We start from the raw sequence: 22,450 nt of genomic DNA on the forward strand, positions 1-22,450 counted from the left end.
GCGAGTGGGCAAGGCCCTCATTCCAGGCTATGTTCAACCCACTGCATTAGGGGGCAATATGATGTGCGTAGATGGGAATGGGGGTACTAGGCCCAACCCGCCCTACGGGAGGGGTGGGAATGTGACGCAATGACACAAAGTAATTCCAGCAGCTTATGTATATTTGTAAATTGTTGAATAGTATTGAGTAGTGTGTGTGTGTGTAATAAATGTACTCTTCCTTTTATAAAGCAAAGTACAGACTGGACAATCAATTATTTAGTGTTATTTCTGCGTACTGGTAAATGGAGATTACTAGCCCACACCACCTCACTCGAGTGAGTCTTAGACTGCTATGCAAAGCTAGCCTCTGAGAGTCAAGCACTACAATGGGGTGTTTGGTTCCCAGTGAAGGACAAATGAAGTCATGTTATTTGTGCAGGCCTCACAAATACTGCCTTGTTTCCAACACAGTCCCTCCTGGTTCCAGTAGCAGCCTCAGATGCGGGGCAGGAAGGCTATGGCAGGGACGACACCGACACGGCCAGGGGACTTGTAGGCTCTCCGCTGCTCCACGGTTCCACTGTGCAGCCAGCACAGGCACCACCAGGGGAGCCGCAGTAAGGGCCGCCCTCCAGGGCACAGACAGGCGACCAACTGGGTGTCTGAGGTGTGGTCCAATCCGGTCCGGTGCAACGTCTCCCAGACCCAACTCGGGCCACAATATCCTGCCAAGGCCAGGGGAGCAAGGTGTCAAGCTCCTGTGGAGTGAGGCGGCCGAGGCCGCCGTCAGACAATAGGCCCCAAAGATGGTGGTACACTCTCTGCCGGGCAGGCAGCTTCTGCACATAGGGATTGAAGCAGCAGTGGGGGCCGTGCCCGAGTTCAAGCCTTGGCAGACGTCTAGGCTCAGGTGGCGGGCCCGAAGCACATCAAAGATCAGCCCCCGGTGCTCGGGAACTTGCCTGGTCTCAAGATGGCGGTTCTGACTGTTTCTGGTCCCCAGGCCTTGATGATAAAGTTGGGCAATTTACCCCCAGGGGCCCCATGCACCCGAAAGGGGTAGCAGGTGACTCCAGAGTCAGCACTGGCTCCACCGCCGACTCTCACATCCCGATGCCATCGGGTAAGTATAGGCCGGCTGTGGGAGAGCGGAGACACTGAAAGGTGTGTCCTACTCCTTCGGCAGCACAGCCACACCCCCATGAATAAAGAATTTTAACCAGTTTGCTTGAAGTTACTTTTTTATTTGATTTTATAAATCTTATGGAGGTGCTGGAACATTGCAAGGAATTTCCCTCTCAGTAAAACTGTTTCTTATAATTATATAAGCATGTACATATCTAGTGGTGGGCGAAAGTTTGTCTATGTGCAATATACATAATTGTTTGTCACAATTATGCCTGTTACATGAAATGTGTTTGGGTGGTTCTGCATAATAATTGTATGTGAGGTATGCCCTCATTTGCCAAAGTGATGGGAGATACCTTATTAATATATTTCACATACAGTTTCTAATGTCATGCTGTGAATGTTGCAGGCACAGCACATGCAGCAGCAGCTCACGTTCTCTTTTAAAGTTTCCTCAGGATATTTCTACTCCAACCTGTCACTTGCATATGAAAATTGAGTGAAAAAGTATAAGCAGAATGAAAACAAAATTTATGCGAAACACACTAGACCTAATAGTAAAGAATTTACACAACAGTTTTCTCACTTTCGAAAAAAAGCACAAAGTGCTGGCTTGGTCTCCTTGCCAGAAATGCAGTTGCAGTGACATCACTGGAGCCATACAGTGTCAATTCCATCACCCTAAAGTCATTTTTTTGTCTGTTTTTAGCCATGCCTTTGAGACGTTATCAGTTGTATTGTATTGTATTGTATTTATTTCTTATACCGCGCAACTGCCACCCTATGGGTATCCTGGCGCCTGATAAGGATGTAGTTCAATGAAGCAACAATACAGGGGTAATTATGTCAGATGAAAAAGACAACCGAACACTATTTGATGGAGCCTGGGAATTAAACTTTGGCGAAGAGCCATGTTTTTAGACTCTTTCTGAATCCTAGCAAGGTGTCGATTTGCCTAATATTCTGGGGTAGCTCATTCCACAGCCTTGATGCCGAGGTACAGAAGGCTCTACCTCCCATCCTTGACCTCTTAATCCTGGTGGTTGCTACCAGCCCCAGGCTGGAGGAGCGCAGGGACCTGGTAGGTTTATACCAAGTGAGCCTTTCCTGCAGTGGGATGGGTCCCATACTGTGTAATGCTCTATAGACGATACATAGAGATTTAAATGCCACTCTGCTACCAATTGGCAGCCAGTGTAAGTCTCTGAGCGCCAGCGTGGTAGAAGAGCTACGGGGTCTGTTAAGAGCCAACTTGGCCGCTATAGACTGGACTCTCTGGAGCCCCTGTAAGATGTAAAGGGGGGCTCCCAGGTATAAGGAATTACAATAGTCCAGTCTAGCCAGGATCACACTTCTGACCACTAGCGGTCTAGTCTCATCTGGCAGAAGGGGCAGGATTTGTCTGAGCGCTTTCAACAAACCGTAGCAGACACTGATGGTTTTATTGGTCTGCGAGGTCATTTGGATATCGGCATCAAACATTACTCCTAAATTGCGCACAGTCTTAACTGGGATGCAGGGCTCATCTCCCGGCGCAAGCCTGATCTCACAGGACGGTTGCTGGCTCAGTTTGACTTCCGTCTTCCCTTCATTGAATTGGAGGGAATTTATTTTCAGCCACCTAGAGACATTACTCATGCAATTCTGGAAGGTATCCATGTTTACTGCCTGCTTTCTTTCTAAGGAGAACACCAATTGGGTATCGTCGGCGTAGTTTATTAAATAGATCCCATATGATTTTATCATAGGGATCAAGGGCTGCAGATATAAATTAAAAAGAATCGGGCTAATCGAAGAACCTTGCGGTACTCCATGACAGACCAAAGACTTTGGAGAAGTAAAGGGGGCCAGGGTCACAGCCTGCTGTCTACCCATCAGGTAGGATTGTAGCCACTTTAGAGCTTTGCCTTTCACGCCCAGTTTCTCCAGCCTGTTTAACAGAACTACATGACTAACCGTGTCGAATGCGGCCGACATATCCAACAGCACAAGTACTGAGGAGTTGCCACTGTCGGCTCGCATTCGAAGAGTGTCCAACATGGTTGCCAATGCAGTTTCTGTTCCGTGTCCTGGGCGGAAGCCAAATTGGTCCTTGTCCAATAGGCAGTTGTCTTCCAGGTAGCTTGACAAGGACCTACCGACTAGTTTTTCCACGATCTTTATCGGGTAGGGCAGGAGAGATATGGGTCTAAAGTGTGCCGGGATGGTGGGATCTAGTGAAGGCTTTTTTAGCAGGGGAGTAACCACTGCCTGCTTCCATGCTTCCGGTACTACGCCTTCCTCAAGGGACTGACGACAGATCTGATGCATCCAGGGGAACAGCTCTGGCCCGTATTCCTTACAGATCTTATGTGGAAGGGGGTCTAAAGGAGACCCTGATGACACACTATGTGCCAGGCTAAGGAAGAGTTCCTCTGTCAAAGGGGTAAAACTTTCCAATGATGATAAAACTATTGGTGGTTCCTCCTCCGCTAGCAGATCTGCCAGGTCATTACTACTAGCTCTATCCTCCTCCAACCCCACCCACAGTTCTTGGGTTGCGACCACCTTAATGCTCATGCAGGTGGGGTGTGAGAGGTCCCTTATGACATTAAAAAGGGTTTTGGTACTGTTGGGTGATTGGAGGATAGTGGTGGCATAGAAGAGTGCCTTAGTTTTAGCAATGGCCCCTTTGTATTTTGCCTGCTCCACTTTCAGCAGTTGTTTGTCTGACTCTAAATAGCGTCTTTGCCGTATTCTTTCCGTCTGACGGCATTGGTTACGCAGGGATTTCAGCTCCTCATTGAACCAGGGGGCTGATGGTTTCCTTTTGTTCTTTACATTGTACTACGTTGTAGTAGAGTAGTACAGCAATCTAACTATTTAATTAACAGAGTTATGATCTTCCTTCCCCGACAGGAGGGCGGAGTTGGTGAGGAATCTACTGGTGGAGAGAAAATATCCAACACAAAGATTATAACCGAAGATAAGGAACTTTTTCTTCTGACAGATACTTCTACCTGCAGATTCCTGAACTCTGAATAGATTATTAAGCTGTATCCAAACACGGAGGATGGTCTGGGTTGCAGAGCAGAACATCCCAGAGGACCATGCAAGCAAAATTGCCATCCCTTCTCACATCCGAGTCCTAACAATGCTTGGCGATGCAGTGAAGGGAAGCCCATGATGCTGCTCTGCAGATCTTGGCCACAGAAACACCCTCACCAAGGTCTCAGTGGAAGCTTTGGCCCTAGTGAATGTCCAGGGATTCCCTCACGTGGCTCTTTCTTCACAAGTGCGTAGTATATCTTGATGCAGAGCAAACTCCAGCAGGGTGAAGTCTGAATGGCCTTGCCCTTTTCTTCCTGCCCATGCATCCCAAGAAAAACTGTTCATCAGACCTGATGTCCTTCGTCCAGTCAATATAGAAATTGGTGGCACACCTAGGCTTCAGCCTGTGCAGAAGCTCCTTTTATTTTGTCTCATGGGGTGAGGAATAGAAGGTGGACAGGGTGACAGATTTAACCAGATGAAAGGGGGTCACCACCTCAGGCACGAAAGACACTTTATTTCTAAGGATATCCTGAAAGCAGCATGTAAATTGAAGGTGAATGATCATAGCCTGTAGGTCACTGACATGCCTTGCAGAAATAACAGATACAAGAAGAACTATTTTCAACATCAACAAACGTAATGGACAGCTACGCAGGGCTCAAACAGGGGAAACATCCTTTATAACGAAACTTTCACAACGCGGTACCATTACCACGCAGGTTTTACAACGCAAGTCGTTACAACGACTTGCGCTGGAGGGCACTGTAGGATAGGGAATAGTTTAATTTACTATCCGAACACCTTCCCTACTATCCACGGGGACTGGAGTTGGAATAGTAAATTAAACTATTCACTATCCAGCGCCCCCCAACGCAAGGAACGACTGGACAGCAACGCCCACGACAGCAAGGAACTCTTCAGCATTGTCAAGGAGTTCTCCAACCCCAGCACCGGCAACAACGACATCACTCCCTCACAAGATCTCTGCGACTCTCTCGCCTCGTTCTTCCACCGCAAGATCGCCGACATCCGCAACAGCTTTGGCGCACCATCCTTGCACCCAACCGTCGAACCAACGCCCCCCACCGCCACCCTCCGCAGCTGGACCACGGTGACCACCGAAGACACAGCCCGCACGATGAACACCATCCACTCCGGATCTCCAACCGACCCCTGGCCCCACCACGTCTTCAACAAGGCCGACTCCATCATCGCACCCCAACTCCGGAACATCATCAACACCTCCTTCAACACCGCCACCTTCCCGGAGAGCTGGAAGAATGCCGAGCTCAGTGCCCTACTGAAGAAACCAACAGCGGACCCCACCAACCTCAAAAACTTCCGCCCCATCTCGCTCCTCCCTTTTCCTGCCAAAGTCAACGAGAAGATCGTCAACAGACAGCTTGCCGCCTTCCTCGAGATGAACAGATCCCTCGACCCCTCGCAGTCCGGTTTCAGAGCCAACCACAGCACCAAGACCGCCCTCATCGCAGCCACCGACGACATCCGAGCCCTGCTCGACAACGGGGAAACAGCGGCACTCATCCTCCTGGACCTCTCTGCAGCGTTCGACACTGTCTGCCATCGCACCCTAGTTCAACGCCTCAGCAACATCGGCATCCAAGAGAAGGCACTGGAGTGGATCATCTCGTTCCTCGCCGGAAGAACACAGAGAGTCCGCCTCCCCCCGTTTTGATCCGAGGCCACCGAAGTCATCTGCGGCGTACCGCAAGGATCATCACTCAGCCCCACCCTGTTCAACGTCTACATGAGACCTCTCGCAGCCATCGCACGCCAACACAACCTCAACATCATCTCCTATGCCGACGACACCCAGCTGATCCTCTCCCTCACCAGAGACCCCGACACCGCCAGAACCATCCTACACGAAAGGATGAAACACGTCGCCGAGTGGATGAAGAACAGCCGCCTGAAACTGAACTCAGACAAGACGGAAGTCCTCATCCTGGGACCATCGCCCTCCGCCTGGGACGACTCCTGGTGGCCCCTAGCCCTGGGCACCACTCCCAAGCCAACAGACCACGCACGAAACCTGGGCTTCATCCTGGACTCCTCCCTCTCGATGACCAGACAAGTCAACGCCGTCTCCTCATCATGCTTTCACACCCTTCGCATGTTTTGCAAGATCTTCCGATGGATCCCGACCGAAACCAGGAAAACGGTCACCCTGGCCCTCGTCACCAGCCGACTGGACTACGGAAACACCCTCTATGCCGGAACCACAGCCAAGCTACAGAAAAGACTCCAACGAATCCAGAACGCCTCCGCCCGACTCATCCTGGACATCCCCCGATGCAGCCACATCTCCGGCCACCTGAGGGACCTGCACTGGCTACCCGTCAACAAGAGGATCACGTTCAGGCTCCTCACCCACGCACACAAGTCTCTCCACGACCTGGGCCCCAAGTACCTCAACGACCGCCTGACCTTCTACACGCCCACCCGCCAGCTACGGTCTACTAGCCTCGCCCTCGCCGCCGTACCACGCATCCGAAGAGCCACCGCCGGAGGCAGATCCTTCTCCTACCTGGCGGCCAAGACCCCTCCCCCAAGCGCCTTGAGACCCTTCCGGGTGAGTAGTGCGCTATACAAGTGTTATGATTGATTGATTGATTGATTGATTGATTTGCGTTGTAAAACCTGCGTGGTAACGGTACGCGTTGTGAAAGCATGCGTTGTACCGTCATACATCCCTCAAACAGAGCACCCATTGGAAAAGTGAGAAACAGGTTCAAGTCCAATTGGGGCTTTACAAAAGGAGTTGGGGGAAACATATTTGTCAGCTCCTTCAGAAACTATCCAGAAATCTGCATAGAGAAGGTTGATCCAGAAGGAATAGGAATGCTGAATAGACTGTGCCTTGCTTGGCCAGGGATAGTTCAAAATATCTGACAAACTGCTGTTTAAGGAGTCCACCTGTCATTTGATGCACCAACAAATAAATGTGTTCCACCTCCTGGAATAGACCGACTTTGTGAAAGGGCAATCAAACACCTCCTCGGACAACTGGAAGGAGCTCAGATGTACCCAGTCAATCAAGGCAAAAAGGTGTCAGCTCTGAAGGTTTGGATGCAAGACCAGCCCCCCAACTGGGAGAGGAGGTGCGTCTAAGTGGAAGACTGAACTGTGGAACCAAGGGGAGAAGCAGGATGTCTGTGTACCACACCATTCTTGTCCAATCCAGGGTGATGAGGATTAGTTAAGTCCGATGTTGGCAAATCTTCCTCAGAAAGTGAGGAATCAATGATATGGGGGAAACGTGTAGTGAAATAGAAACTTCCACCTCAAATCAAATGGGTCCCCCAAGGCTCTTTGCAGTGCATTCTGAAGAGCACAGAACATTGGGCAATGGGTGTTGTTGTGTACTGTAAAAAGATCCAGCTGAGGCATGCGCCACTAGGCAAAAGTGTTCTAACCCACCTCTGGATGGAGACGCCACTCGTAACTGATAAGATATTGCAGACTCAGCAGTCAGCCCTAGTGTTCAATTAGCTGGCCACATGATTGGCGACTAGCCACATCCTTACCTAATATGCTCAGGACCACAGCCTCAATTTGCTGGACAGAAAGGGGAGACAACACTTCTTTGTGCTTGAAGACATAGCATCTTCGCCGTCCTGTTGGTCAATAATGGACATCTGACCATCGCAACCATAGCAGGGCTTAATCCCAGACCTTTTCCGAGTGGATATGTCCATAACACACTGCATTGAGACAGCAAAAATTCACCTCCACACTGAGGAAAGAATCTCCAGACTTGCATTGCAAAAGCGTGTAAAAAACTGGGCTTATGTGCAGGCGCTGTATTTCCCCAGTGATGTCACTCTGACTCCATTTCCAGCATTAAGACGGAGCTAGTACCCCTTCCAGTGTGGAAGAGCTATTGCAGATGTTTCTGGATTCAGTCTTGCTTCTGGGATATTCAGAGATAAAGAAAGTGCAGGTAGATGTATCCATTAGAAATATAATAATCCAAGAAGAGTTCTATAATAAAATTGCCTTTTAGTTATCTGAGGGAAGTCTTTATGTGGATCATAGTCAAAAACTAATACAAACATTATACACGGGGAGAGGAGTTGGCCTGACGGCTAGGGCGGTCGACCTTGAATCTGGGGAACTGGGTTCGAGTCTCGGCAATGACACTGAAAAGCCTGCGATTCTGGGCAAATCACTTAATCTCCCCGTGCCTAACAAAATTATTGTGCCCTAATGTAATGCTACTGGTGCTATAAAAAAAACACTGTAGTTCAACTAGCTTTCCTTTGTTTCAGTCCTTAATTCCTCACTCACAGACCATTTCTTGTAGCTTTTACTTACTTTCGTACTAATTAATTTTTTCGTCTCTTACAAACATTATCTTCCAATTTAATTTAATTAAATAGTTTCCGATTGGAAAATGTCATGTCCTTGCCAGACTGAAATTATTTTGTTGTCTGATGTAAAGACATTTAAGTGAGAATTTAGAGATTTAATTGGTAGGGGTCACCATGGTCAGTCACAATTAAATGATGACGTAGAGGTAGGCCAATGAGCAGAATTCTGAATGAGGAACATTCCACAATCGAGCTGCTTTCCAACACTAAAGTCTTCTGAGGTGAATTAGACAGCAAAGCTGTCAATAGTGATCTAATATAAAGCTTTTTTCGATTAAAGTGTCTTTACTGTGTACGGTTAATTAAAACCATTACAATTACAAACAAGAATTGTAACATAGGGGAACTCGTGGAATAGGTAACAAGCACATAGTTTAAAATAGTACAGCTGAGTAAGACCGTTGTTCCAGTGCCATGTCAGGGGAGAGGAGTTGGCCTAACACCTGGGCCGGTCGACCTCGAGTCTGGGAAACTGGGTTTGTGTCTCTGCAATGATACTGAACATCCTGTGATGCAGGTAGCCACTTATGCCAGTTTGAAACACACCTCAGTGGTCTGCTAGTGGGCTAAGAATTCCAGCAAGAGCGAGTGCAGATAATATAGCAAGAAGTACTCAAAAACAGTCATCATTGTGATTATATCACACACAAAGACTATTTAAATGCCAACAATATTTATTAAAGAGGGATAACTCACATAGTGACAGTGCTATAGGGCTAACTGCAATTTGTTCATTACATGGATTTCCAAGGGGCAAAGGAAACTTGACTTAGCCTACTGGGGGTATGCCAGGAGTGGGAGTAGAGACACCCGAGATGGCCCCAAATTGACTAAGCATGTTGGATGCATGGGAGATGAATTTGATCAGCTGGATGTTCAAGAAGATTTTTTCTGGATTGAAGGCTGAACTGATGGCAAGTACGAGCTCCTAATTTGTTCCACTCTCCCCCTAACCTGTTTTTGTGCTCATCCAACAAGCCTGGGCAGAGACACACTACATGTTCAAATATTTATGCACACTGTTCGCACCCCCTGCAAGATGTTCCCTCCGTGGGTCGACGCCAGCTGGCTAAGTGCTTTAAAAACATCCACCCCCCCCAGCCTCAGGGTTATAAATCTTGCCTTCAGGGGATACGAATACATACAGGCAAGATATGGCTGGGGGGATGCTGGCTGGTACATACTGATAATTGCCCAAGCATGCTTAAATCAGGCTGCAATGACTCTGTTGGAGTGCTATGACCAGAAGTGGATACATTTTTTGGTACCCAATTTGAATGCTGATTGACTAGGATTGGTGGCCCAAAGTTCATTCACCTTCAAAGGGTGCTGGTAGTCTTCAAGGAACCGATGGTGCGCTTGACTTGCCCCACTGGTGCTGATTTCAGTCCAAAGCAATGTCTCTAGGTAGCCGGCCCTAGCCCCTCTCAGCTTGTGACACAAGTTAAGGTAGGTACCAACGCAGACTGCCCGTGGGTCGGAGAGGCCCAGTTATAACCTAATCTGGGCAGTGAATGAAGATTACGTAAGGTGGAGAATGCAGGTGTATATTGTTGTAATGAGTTTATTCAATACATTGAAAAAGAACAATTGAGGGATACAATGCAGAACGATGTCATGCATTCACCACCAGGTCAGAGATCTGAGCCTTAATCCATCGTTTTTTGCACCCCAGGCCATTCCAGTTTGAACCCAGCCATATGTAAATTAGTCTTAAATTAACCCTGATCCATATGGGGACAATCCAGCCCTAACTGCCAGGCCAAGTCCTCCATGGACTGGAAATAAGCATCCTGAGACTGTTTTGGAGGTTTCCCCCTTCATCAGCCAGGCTAGCTTGACTCCAGTGGCATGGAGAGCACAGGACCCAAGTCTGGGCATACCCGTCACACTCGGGTGACACATTCAAAAAGAACATTTGATGGACTGAATGCAGTACAATGTCATACATTCACCCCAGTACAGAGACCTGGGACTAAATCTATCGTTATTTTTCTCCATGTGCTATTGCAGTTTTAACCCAGCCATATGCAAAGCAGTCTTGACTCTGATCCCTTTGGGAACAGTCCAGCCCGAACTGCCAGGCCAGGTCCTCCCTTGACTGGAAACAAGCATCTTGGGACCGGTTTCGGGGTTTCACCACTCATCAGTCAGTCTAGCTTGACTCCAGTGACATGGAGAGCACGGGACCCATGTCTGGTCATACCTGTCCCACTCGGGATGGCAAATGCAAAAAGAACAATTGATGGACAGAATGCAGAACAAGGTCATACATTCACCCCAGTACAGAGATATGGGTCTAAATCCATGTTTTTTTTGCACCCTGATTCCATTCCAGTTTGAGCCCAGCCATATGCAAATCAGTCTTGACCCTGATGGGAACAGTCGAGCCCGAATTGCCAGGTTGTGTTCTCCCTGGACCGGAAACAAGCATCCTGGGACCAGTTTTGGTGTTTCACCCCTCATCCAGTGGCATAACAAAACTTGAGGGGGCCCCATGCAAAGTACATGGAGGGTGCCCCCTCACACTTCTGCCAGTCAGGAGCTCTCATGCCAGGGACCAGCAGTACCACAGGAGCTATTGTTTCGCTACTGTTACCAATACGATTGTTATAATCGCCTATAGACGCCTCGTCGCTGAGGCAGCCATGTGCACTATAAATCCTCTATAAATAAATATAAGTAACCCTGGGCAGTGGAGTTAATAGTTGGGCTTAGTCTGCTGGCAGTTTATCATAGGTGGTGGTCTATCCACTATAAGGGTCCAGTGCCATCAGTACGTCCGGGAGGCTTGTCCTATTTTAGGTGTGTTTCCTAATGCAGACTCCTGTCAGGATATGAGACATCAGGTCCACTCATCATTCAGTTCTGCCAAAAGTGCATTCACTTCTCCTTCTCTTTCACACCTCCTTCCTCCCTCGTGCTTCCTACCTCTTCCTTTCCATTATTCCTGACCATCTATCTTTTCACCATTCTTTTTCTTTGACCCTTTTATCTCCTTTTTCTCTCCAATCCCATCTATATCTTTCCATTATGCTTTTCCTATCTCTCCCTTTCTCTGCTCTTCTTTTATACGATCTCCTTTGTATTTCCTTCATCCATTTTCTTTCCTTTTTCATTCCCTGCCTCTCTTTCTCTTTTATACCCCACCCTCTTTTCCTTAACAGTATAGCACCTCATGACTTATTTCCTACATACTTTCTCTATGTGTCCATTGATTAGCGCTTCCAGTGCTTTCTCATCTATCACTATGCTCTCCATCAATCCCGAACAGACCTGGTCCATGCATGAAGAGCCTACCGAATTCACAGGTGTTTGTTCCCGGATAAATTAATAAAAAAATCTGAACCATAAAAGAGCAGGGCTCTGCAAAATATTTACATTTTAACATTGTTAAAAAAATATTATATCAACACACCTTAAATTTAAAGTGGTATACATCAATAAAGAGTACTATTTACAAGGAGATTAACCAAATTAAAACATTTTAGGAAAAAGCCAAGGCCTCATTATATCAAACAGAATAAATATGCCTCCGAATACTTATATATTTTATAAACAAAGATATTCTAATTGCACCAAGATTGAGGAAAAGTACATTCACATTGATTAGTGTGATGGTAAATGTGAGCATTAAATGATAAATCGTCAATGAATAAAGAGTTATCAGCTTTAAAGTGTAATCCCTGACATAGAGTTGGACTTTAATTATGGAATATGTAGAAGTGGTCCATGAGCCTTAATGAATGAGCCTAGATCGTGCTGCACAGTCTGAGAAGGTAGTACTGTTGGGGAATACGTAAGTGGCTGATCAGACCAGACTGAGCTATTTACGCTTAACTATAGAACGTCAAACTCTGTGCTCGCAATCCAGCACATCACACATGCACTGAACAATGACAATCAACACATGTGAAAGGAATACTGATCTCCTCTTCTTCAGTGTTTCTTTAATCTAATTTTCTTCCTTTGCATCTCATTTACCCATTGTTTCAGTGGAATTCTCCTTCTGCATTATTTCTCTCTCTTTTGCAAAGCATTAATACTTTTCAGAAGCCTTCTCCCTTGTTCCTTTGTTGTCTCTCACTGGCTCTCTTGGTGGGTTCTTGGACTCTTTCACCTATTTTCCTATTTGGGATCTTTTTACCCTATGTTTATGAAGCTCTTTCTTTCTTTCTCTCTTTCATTCTGTCTTTCTTTCATTATTTCCCTTTTTCAACACGTTCTATCACCTCTTTCTGGGCTTCTTTCACCCTTTCTGCCTCACTAGGGCCCCATACTATTGCTCTCTGAGGCCCCACTTCATCCATCCCACAGAGGCTTTTCTTCACCCCATCTCTCGATCTATTTGATGGGATTTCTTTTGCTCTCTCCTGAGTTGTCTAACATTACCGTTCTCTCTTTGATCCTCTGCCCCCTCCCTTTATCTTTCCCCTGACATCGTTCCACTCAACACATTCTAGCATCTCTGGCTTCTTTAATTTTCTCTGCACAACTTACGTTGATCATGTTCAAAAGAAAGAAAACTTATTGTTTATCAGTGATCCGTACAAAACTCAAAATTCATATGCTCTCTCGTGGCTTTTCTGCCTTTTCCCTTCATTATCAAGGGGGCCTTTGCGCTTGTAGTTCTATTTAATTCTTTATGTGGCTTTCTGGGTTTCTCAAACTCCTTTAATACTTTCTCTTTGGGGCTCTCTTTCACCGTTTGTTCTTGTATTCTTTCATACACCAGAGTGTATTTTTTCCTCTGTGCAAATGAATATATTATCCATAGCTCTAACGCTGTTCTCTTTCTCACATGCACACATTTATGCTCTTCAAAGATTATTTCTTTTCGTCTCTGTTTATATATTCACATCTGGGGGTGGTTTAAGGTTTCTCAGGTTTGTAGTCATATTTTTGCTGGTACTCTTGATCACTGGATACTTATTTCATTCTTCTTTGGTCTTTGGAACTCTCTGAAAACCATCTTCACCTCAATGCATCTCTTATAATAAAGTGTTTTTATATTGTGCTTTGTTCTGAATTTCTACAGTCTCAAAGGTATCACTGTGCTAATTTACCAACCTCAAAAAGATGAAACTATGACTTGGCTTAGTTGAGATTCCAATTCATGAACAGCAGATGAGAAAACATGTCTTCTCTTTTAGTCTCACTGTATCGTCTCCCCTTCTCTCAGGCTTCTTCTTCTTCTTAGTTCTCTCTCTCTTTCTCTCTCTCTCTCTCTCTCTCTCTCTCTCTCACTACTTCGCTTACTCTCATTCTTTCCCTTATCTCCTTGGCATTATCTTGCTGACCCCGTGTTTCACTTTCTGTTTTCCTCCCTCACTTGTTCTTCATCCTTTATGTTCTTCTTATTCTGTCATCTAATTTTTTCTCTGGCTTCTCACATTTGTTTCACCTCATTTTGTTATATTTCTCAAACACATTTTTCCCTTCTATCAAATAAAGTTAGAATCCCTTACCGGAGTAATATGTTAAATAACTGCATGGTTGCATCACCTCGGGGATAGGCAGCATTCTACTATAACACTGCATACAGGTTTTAACAACGTATTGCAGCATATTTGCCTCGACATTCAAATATGCACTGGGGCTGTGCAGTTTTTACCATGGAGTTAGGGTCAAGGAACCTTTCTTCAGCACAAGTACTGCACCCAAATGGACTGCTGTGAATATAAGCAGATTTATAATATTGAGTTAATGAGCCCTGGCATCTTCTCAAAACATGGAAAAGACTTTGTACCCGAGGAGGGACTGCATGATTACAGACAACAAACTTTAATTTAATGCCAAGTAAGCGACTACGTTTCTGGAACAAAAACAGAAGCGCTCGCCTTCGTTGATCCTGACAAATCACCTTGTCTTCCTTAGATGCTTTTATTTAAAATTTCTACTACTGGTTCATTTTTATACGATCTTCTAGCTTTTAGAGAAAAATAAGTATATAGCAATTGAACTTGGGAGTAGTGAGTGGCGAGCAGCAAGCATTGCATGTGCCGAAAATGCTTACCATACTTTCTCATCACCTCCTCTAAAGTGTTTTGATTCTGAACTGCTCTGTCATTGGATGGCTGATGTGTAGTCAATTACTTATAAAGCCCCACTACACCTGACCATCGAAATACAGCCTCACTCTCAGAAATAATCTACAAATTAAGCCACTGCTCATGTCAGATGCCTATCTGCGGCCAGTGTGTTGCTTTTTTACCTGCCCTTACCTCTCCCTTCTCGTTTCTCTTCAGCGAATAGAAACGGAGAGGATGGGGCAGAGTAGATAAGAGGAAAAATACTGATCTGAGCAGCCAACCAGTAACATAAATGCTGTCTACACAGGCAAGATGCCCCCCTCGCTCCTGAACCCCGGTGCTACTGACGTGGCTGCATCACTGATAACTCTGCCCCTGATTTTGAACCTTCCAATGCGTCCCAGCAGAGTCCTGTTCCTGGAGCTGCAAACATTCTCTTGCCCCAGCCAGTAATGGGCTACCATTCTCAGAGGAGCAGTGCTCAGTGAAGAATGCTCTCTCTGAGGGCCCCCACCCCCATCCTTGTGAGGGGTCTGGTGCTGACTGAAGAGAAACAATGTAAGTTGTTACTTTGTTTCTCTTCAGTCCTGGGTCAGCACGAGGAGCTCAGAGTAGGCTGCACACATCAGCTGCTTTAAAGCAAGACACACACAGCTCTGCACAGATGAGCTGAGGGGGACCCCATACACGTACTGAAAATTGGGGGCCCCCAGCACTGCAGGGCGTCAGTTACGCCCCAGCCCTTATCTGCAGGGTAGCTTGACTCCAGTACAGCGCGGGACCCACGCCTGGGTATTCCTGTCCAACTCGGAGTGATAAATGAAAAAAGAACAATTGATGGATAGAATGCCTAAAATAGCATACATTCACCCCAGTACAGAGATCTGGGCCTAAATCCATCGTTATTTTGCTCCCCATGCTATTCCAGTTTGAACCCAGCAATATGAAAATCAGCCTTGACCGTAATCCCTATGGGAACAGTCCAGCCTGAACTGCCAGGCCAGGTCCTCCCTGGACTGGAAACAAGCATCCTGGGACCAGTTTCGGGGTTTCACCCCTCATCGGCCAGGCTAGCTTGAATCCAGTGGGATGAAGAGCATGGGACCCAGGTTTGGGCATACACATCCCACTTGGGATGACAAATGTAAAAAGAACAATTGATGGACAGAATGCAGATCAATGTCATATATTCACCCCAGTACAGAGATATGGGCCTAAATCAATTGTTTTTTTGATCCCCATGGCATTCCAGTTTGTACCCAGCCATATGAAAATCATTCACAACCCTGTTCTCTATGGGAACAGTCCAGCCTAAACTACCAGGCCAAGTCCTCCCTGGACTGGCAACAAGTTCTCCATGCAACTGGAACTAGTCAGGCTGATGTGGGGTGATGCCCCGAAACCGGTCCCAGGATGCTGGTTTCCAGTACAGGCAGGACCTGGCTTTGGAGGTTCGGGCTGGACTGTTCCTCTGGGGAACAGGGTCAAGACTGATTTACATATGGCTGGGTTTGAACCTTAATGGTATGGGGAGCAAAAAAACGATGTATTTAGGCCCAGATCTTTGTACCGGGGTGAATGTTTGACATTGTGCAGCACTCTGTCCATCAATTGTTCTTTTTGCATCAGTTTATTTAATAAGCTGCTGTCCTTACCCAGTAAGATTTTGCTGCCATAAGTCAATGATGGGGGAGATTTTGTCCCACATGACTTCCAGCAATGAGGTAAGGCTTGGCCCGATAATGTTTTTGATGGCTTCGACAGGGTTACCTGAAGGGTCAGTGCCTTTGCTTCCACTTTCTTGTGTTGCCTTACGATGGAGCCCCTTGCGTCGATGTGTACCTCTAGATATTTGAATGATTACTCCGCCACAATCTTATTGCTTACAATAAGGAACCTCCAGGATGTCAACAAAGCAGCAGTGCGACAAGGAGTGTGACGGGGTTGCCTTGTCGGTCAGGATTGATATTGCTAACAGTTTTGTTAGCTTGTCTGAATTTGCTGTAAAGCATCTTTGGTTCCTGGGGACGAGCCCTTCAATTCTACCCGCAGCCATGGATCTTCGAAAAGCAGTCTGGCAATATGTTTAGCCTCGTTGTCAAGAAGCACAATTACCGTGTAATGCCTCAGAACTGATCTTGAGCCCTCCCTTATGAATGGGATGGATTAGAGAAGAGTTAAGCACAGCCCAAGTGGTTAAAAGTGTTAGTAGTGATCTAATATGAAGCTTTAATTTTTAATAATATTTGAGGGAAACTGCCATTTCCCGGTAAGCTGGACCATACTTGCCTTAACCACGCGTAAACCTTAACAACGCATATGCATGGTTAAGGCAAAGCTTGGTCTAAATGCGTAGTGGATGGGCGGGCGGGCACAAGAAGCGGAAGGATAGGGGGAAGACGTGGTGAGGTAATTGGTGCTGAAGCTGTGTCGAGGAGGGGTGGGGGAGTAGTTATTTGAGGTTGGGTTGAGTGGTGTTTAGGGCTCAGAGGGGGTTGTGTAGTTTATTTGGCAGGGAGCAGTTTAAGGGCTCAGGGCAGGTGGGTCTGGGTCAGGGTACTTTACAGGTGCATTGGATTGATTTTAGTACTCAGGGCAGGGGCCTGGGTTGTTTTTAGGGCATTGGGATCACTTTGTAGGGCTCAGGGTGGAGCGGGGAAAAGGGACAGTTTTAAGGGCTGTGGCCGTTGTAGGCCGCAGGGGAGGCTGGGTTGGGGTACCTTAGGGATGTAGGGGACAGTTTTAGAGCTCAAGGAAGGAAGACAGGGGTCGGGTCGTTTTGAGGGAGGGTTGGGGGAAAGTTTTTAGGGCTCAGGCGGGGAAAAGGGACAGTTTTAAGGGCTGCGGCAGGGGGTTACCTTTAGCACACATGTCCCTTTACTTGGCATGTCTTTACTACAACATTGTGTGATAATGGCATGCGTGGTAAAGGCATGCATGGTAAAGAGGCGATCATGGTTGAGACCGTGTGGTTCAGGCATGCGATGGTCCATCATACAACCATTATTTGATATTTTAGATGGAGCTTTAAGCTGCAATTTTAGCTTTTACTGAGGTTTTCTATGTGAAATGACATTGAGCAGGAGAATAACAATACCTTTCCTGTAAATTAAATCTTATGCTGAACAATTTTGTTAGTACTAAATAAGGACACATACAGGATAACTAGTATCACTAGTCATGTCACTTTCTCTACCTGAATGATATTGGTGAAATTATGCAGCAGTCTCCAATAGAAGGTATGGTGAAGGGAGTGCGTAAGGACAGGTTGCTATAACACTGCAATATTTCTGAGTTCTTTAATGGTATACAAACATAATGTGTTATTGAGGGCGAAGAGGAAGAAATCTTTGCAGGGTAGATGAAGTACATCTCTCTTTAGTCATTTTCAGTTGTGCTGCTTCCTTTACTACAGCCCGAAGTTCACAGATGAATTCTCTGCTCAATCGATGTTAACACATTAGTTAAAGACACATGTGGACACCTCTAGCCTGCAGAATGACAACATTGTCATTGTGCATCACACCAACCTGCACTGAAGCACCAGAAAATTAAGCTGCACAATTATCCTTACCTCAGTGTCTTAGAGTGTTTGAAATGTCAGCATACTACAATACCAAAGGTAGTAGCGTGGTTAATGGCTGCTGCAGGTATACAAAAATATTTCAGTAACCCCAATTACTCATTCCTGTGTTTAGTGTTGCAGCTGGCACCACCGATTTCAAAGAGCAATCGAGGCAAACGTTCAAGAAGGCTTCAACTCATAATGCATGATTACAAAGCAGTTTATTGGCTAGAGTGACATTACAGTTATTGTGAATACTGAATGAAAGTTTGTATGTGCACTACCCATTAAACAGACAAAACCACCTGTTGGGTTATAATGTTATAGAACTCTGTAGCCAGGTTAGATTTTTCTCTGGCCGACAAGCAATTGGTAGCAGAAGCATTTCTGTGGAAGGTAGTAGAGGGTGCTAGAACTAAAGCAGCGAGCTAGAAATACCCTGGCCATTTTGTAATATTTCAAATAAAAATGTGTAGCTACGATGTAATCCAACAGACACTAGAACTACAAGCCACTTGGAATACAACTGTAGCTCAGTGGTTATCACCAGGGCCAGCTTTAGTGTTGGTGCTCCACCCTCTGGCACCTTAGCACAAAGAAGTCAGGTTTAACTTAGAGGCAATGTGTAAAGTATTTGTGCAACACCAAAGAACAAAACCTGAAAAAATCTGTAGAATTGGAAATATGCAAGATTTTAGTGAAACTAGCGCCAAACAAGCACAAAGCGCCAACTGCGGATACCTAGGGACCATATGTATCATTCCAAATTGCGATCGCAAATGCCGAAATTTGCAGAATTTCGGCGTTTGCGATCGCAATTGGGCTTAGTGGTATGTAGGAATGAAAAACTGCCTCGCAAAATAAAGAATCGCAAAATTTGTGATTCCCTAATTTACGATTGCATTTACAGGCTCCCAGAGTGTACTGCAGCCAATCCTGACACTGCTTTAATGCTGTTGAAAGCAGCATCAGGATTGGCCTGAGTTCCGATGATTTGCACTCCCTCAACAGTCTCCATGGGCACAGACATAGAAATAGCAAGAATCATTCTTAAAGTCCTTCCCATCTCCTGCCGTCATATTTCATGCACTTCATTCACCCACGCAGTGTGCTTTTGTGACACACAGTGCAGACCACAACCAGAAGTGGCTCCCAAAGTAACTCAAGGCATGTGCCTTTTCTTTTTAATGCACTTTGTTGGTACCCTGTACCATTCAGTGCATGCTGTATGTAGACTTCCACTTTCTTCTACGTGTACTCTATAATAATTGCAGCCAATAGTGCTTGTTTCTTTGGTGCCTGATTAGCATACTGTACCACCTGGAGGCATGGAGGCAGACAGTCTGTTTCCTACGTAGTGCTGAATGTGCGGATTTCCTAGCAGTTGAAAACTGCAATTTGGTATACAAATGGGATTTCTGGTTGGCTAGGGCATGCACATAGGCCAGGCAGAAACCACTACTCTAGTCAGGGCTAGGGAGTTACACACTGAAGATAACCCCTGCTCACCCCTTTGGTAGCTTGGCAGAGCAGTCAGGCTTATCCCAGAGACAATGTGTAAAGAGTTTGCGCAACACACTCACACAGCAGCGAACCACTAGGCACAGCACAAAAGAAACTCCACACAAGGTTATATAAAAATAGCCTTTCGATTGTCTATAAAACACAGTAGAACACCATCACATATATAGAAGGGGCATGGGAGCTCATTGCTTCACCTCCCAGCACAGTTCGCCCCTTTGCATCCTGGTAAATGCAGTACAATTTACATGCTTACTTGAAGTTTTTCAGAGTGTTTCACCAAAGTTGGTGCATGTCTGTGCTGTTAATCTCTAGACACATGTGTTTCTGGATTTTATCCTTCATCAGTAGAGATAAAACGAAATTCATTCCAGCAACCCGATGATTTTTCTTTGCTCTCTAATACTGCTGCTCTCTACTGAAGACGGGCTCAACCCAGAAACACGTGTCTAGAGATATACAGCAATGTCTGCACCAACTTTGGTGAAAAACTCCAGCTAATTTTGAAGTAAGTTTGAACTGTGTACTGCATTTACCAGGATGCAAAGGGGTGAACTGTGCTGGGACTGTGAGGCAGTGTGCTCCCAACCCCCATTCTGACCATCACATATATACACTGTGCCACCAGGCACCTGTCATGACTTTAGAGGAATAGCAAAAATCCTTAGGCCAATCGAGCCACTGTCAGAACAATACATCAGGCTGACCAGTAACTAACAGTAATATTACACTAAGCCTGACACCTTATGCCAAACATAATGACTAGTGCAGCATAGTAAACACTTACCCGAGTGCACCCATCAATAAAATCACCTCAGTGATGCATAGGGTGCAAACCCTGGCAATATAACCCCAAAGCCTAATCACATGAGGGCATAACATAAATTACGTACTTTGCCATATATACTGTAATGTAGCCACACAGCGTAATCAGGGCCTGAACATGCCTGCCCTGAAGACCTTCCTGAGAGCTAACTGGCCCCCAACACATGTAGGGCATTGAAGTACCGGCACCTCTACTCCAGCTCTGCAGCGCCAGCACTTCAGCCCTTACTATGGAGGCTGCATGATAATTGCAGGACCGGGACCTCCGTCAAGGTTCCACACCAGTCCTGCTAAATAAGAATGCCCCCGGAGCCCTGCACATCCAATGCAGCTGCGGGGCGCATGCACACCCGGTCTCTGCTGAACACAAGCAGCCAACTGCTGGGCAAGACCCGTCTTCTGCGACCTCTCTGCAAGCCCTATGGCGCTGCAGTCCATCTGTAGCCCTACTGGGCCTTGCGGACAGCTGTAGAGACTTCGCCTTGGGGTGGCCTGACCTCAGCCTCAATTGAAGCAGAAGGTGCAGGACATGGAGCGAAGTATCCTTCGCCTCCACCGGTGCCTTCTTCGTTGGGGAACATGTTCCTGTTAAGCTCTGGCCACTTCCAGGCTTTGCAACATGGCCCATTGCATCTGGCCGCCACTGATGATGCAGCAGTTCTTGCTCCTGCCTGCCACACCCACAATCGGGCTCCTTTCACCTGACTCCCAAAAGTCGTGGGTGTAGAGCAGCCCTCCTCCTGGCACCGTACCGCCAGGTAGGCTCCCGCCCACCATCTCAGTGTGGCATCTCCGTCGGGTGTAGAAGTATGGGGCTGCTTCAGCAGAGCCCCTGCTAAACTGTAATTGCTGCACGCCACATGGTGCTGGACAGGCAACCAACACCACATCTTACTTGAGCTCTGACAACGGTGCTCTTCCTGGCCCTGACCTGTGCTCCATTTGCGCTGTTCCAAATCACAGGGCATAGAGCATGGCGCTCACCAAGCGCCGCTCTAACTCACCCAGGGCAAGCAACTCAGCCCTGGGAGATCCCTGAGGCTACCAACAACCAGGCACAGGCAGGCCAGCACAAAAAGGTCTAAAACACAGTGGCAGTCCTTCTTATTACCCAGCAGGCAGCAGGTCAGCTCTCTGGTTCAGCAAATCCCATGGCGGTTCCTCCTGTCAGTCTGTAGCCACCAGCATCTGTGGCGGTTCCGAGCAAGCTCAACAGACATGGGGTCACAGCCCCAATATTTATAGTACATAAAGTCTTTGTGCTCTGCTGGCACAGGAATCTGAGCCCAGTCCAAACCAGTTCTGGATGCACTTAAAAATATCTTTGTGGTGGCCAAGATGGCGGCGGAGTAGGACGTGCTGTGAGTCCCCTCCGGCGCCGGGCCCTACACAGCTTCGATTAGCATCGGCCCCGGGGTCCCCCTTGGGCTGCGGGCTGCTCCAGAGTGACCCGAGAGACGGTGGCCGCCAGCAGGGAACCTCCCGGGGCGGCGGAGCTGGATTGTGTCACTTGCAGCCGACGGAGGCATTAGCAGACAGTCGGGCCGCTACGCGAGCCCGCGGCGGGTCCAGGCCTGTGGAAGACAGAGGAGCGAAGGACAGCGGAGCCGCTCTGGGCGGCGTATTTGACGTTGCGGAGGCCGCTGGACCTCCGGTGGAGCCCGGACGCTGCCCGGACATAGTCGCCCCGGGAGAGGGAGGAGCCTAACGGCCGGGCGACCCAGACGCCGCAACGTGGCCGGCAGGCTACTCGAGGCCGGGGACTGCGGCCTAGCGCGGATAACGGAGGTGAGGCCCCCGACCTCACGCGACTGCTTGACCCCCTGGCGTGTGGCTGAACCCTAGGCACGAGCAGAGGGAGTGCTTCCTGGAGCGGCGGTGAGTGCAGCGGCCCCCGGCGGGGACAGGGAAGAGACTGGCTGGACACCTGGGTTGAGATCATGGGCAAGGAGGCGAGGGACAGCGCTGGT

The 22,450-nt window shown here is 47.2% G+C and overlaps 1 protein-coding gene across 1 annotated transcript in view; it reads right to left on the reverse strand.

Moving 5' to 3' along the window:
• Positions 1 to 22,450, reverse strand: part of LOC144822741 (uncharacterized) — a 2,085,503-nt gene that overhangs the window by 314,934 nt on the left and 1,748,119 nt on the right. The window lies entirely within an intron of this gene.

Source organism: Lissotriton helveticus, chromosome 3_1 (assembly GCF_964261635.1).
Source record: "Lissotriton helveticus chromosome 3_1, aLisHel1.1, whole genome shotgun sequence".
Taxonomy (NCBI): Eukaryota; Metazoa; Chordata; class Amphibia; order Caudata; family Salamandridae; genus Lissotriton; species Lissotriton helveticus.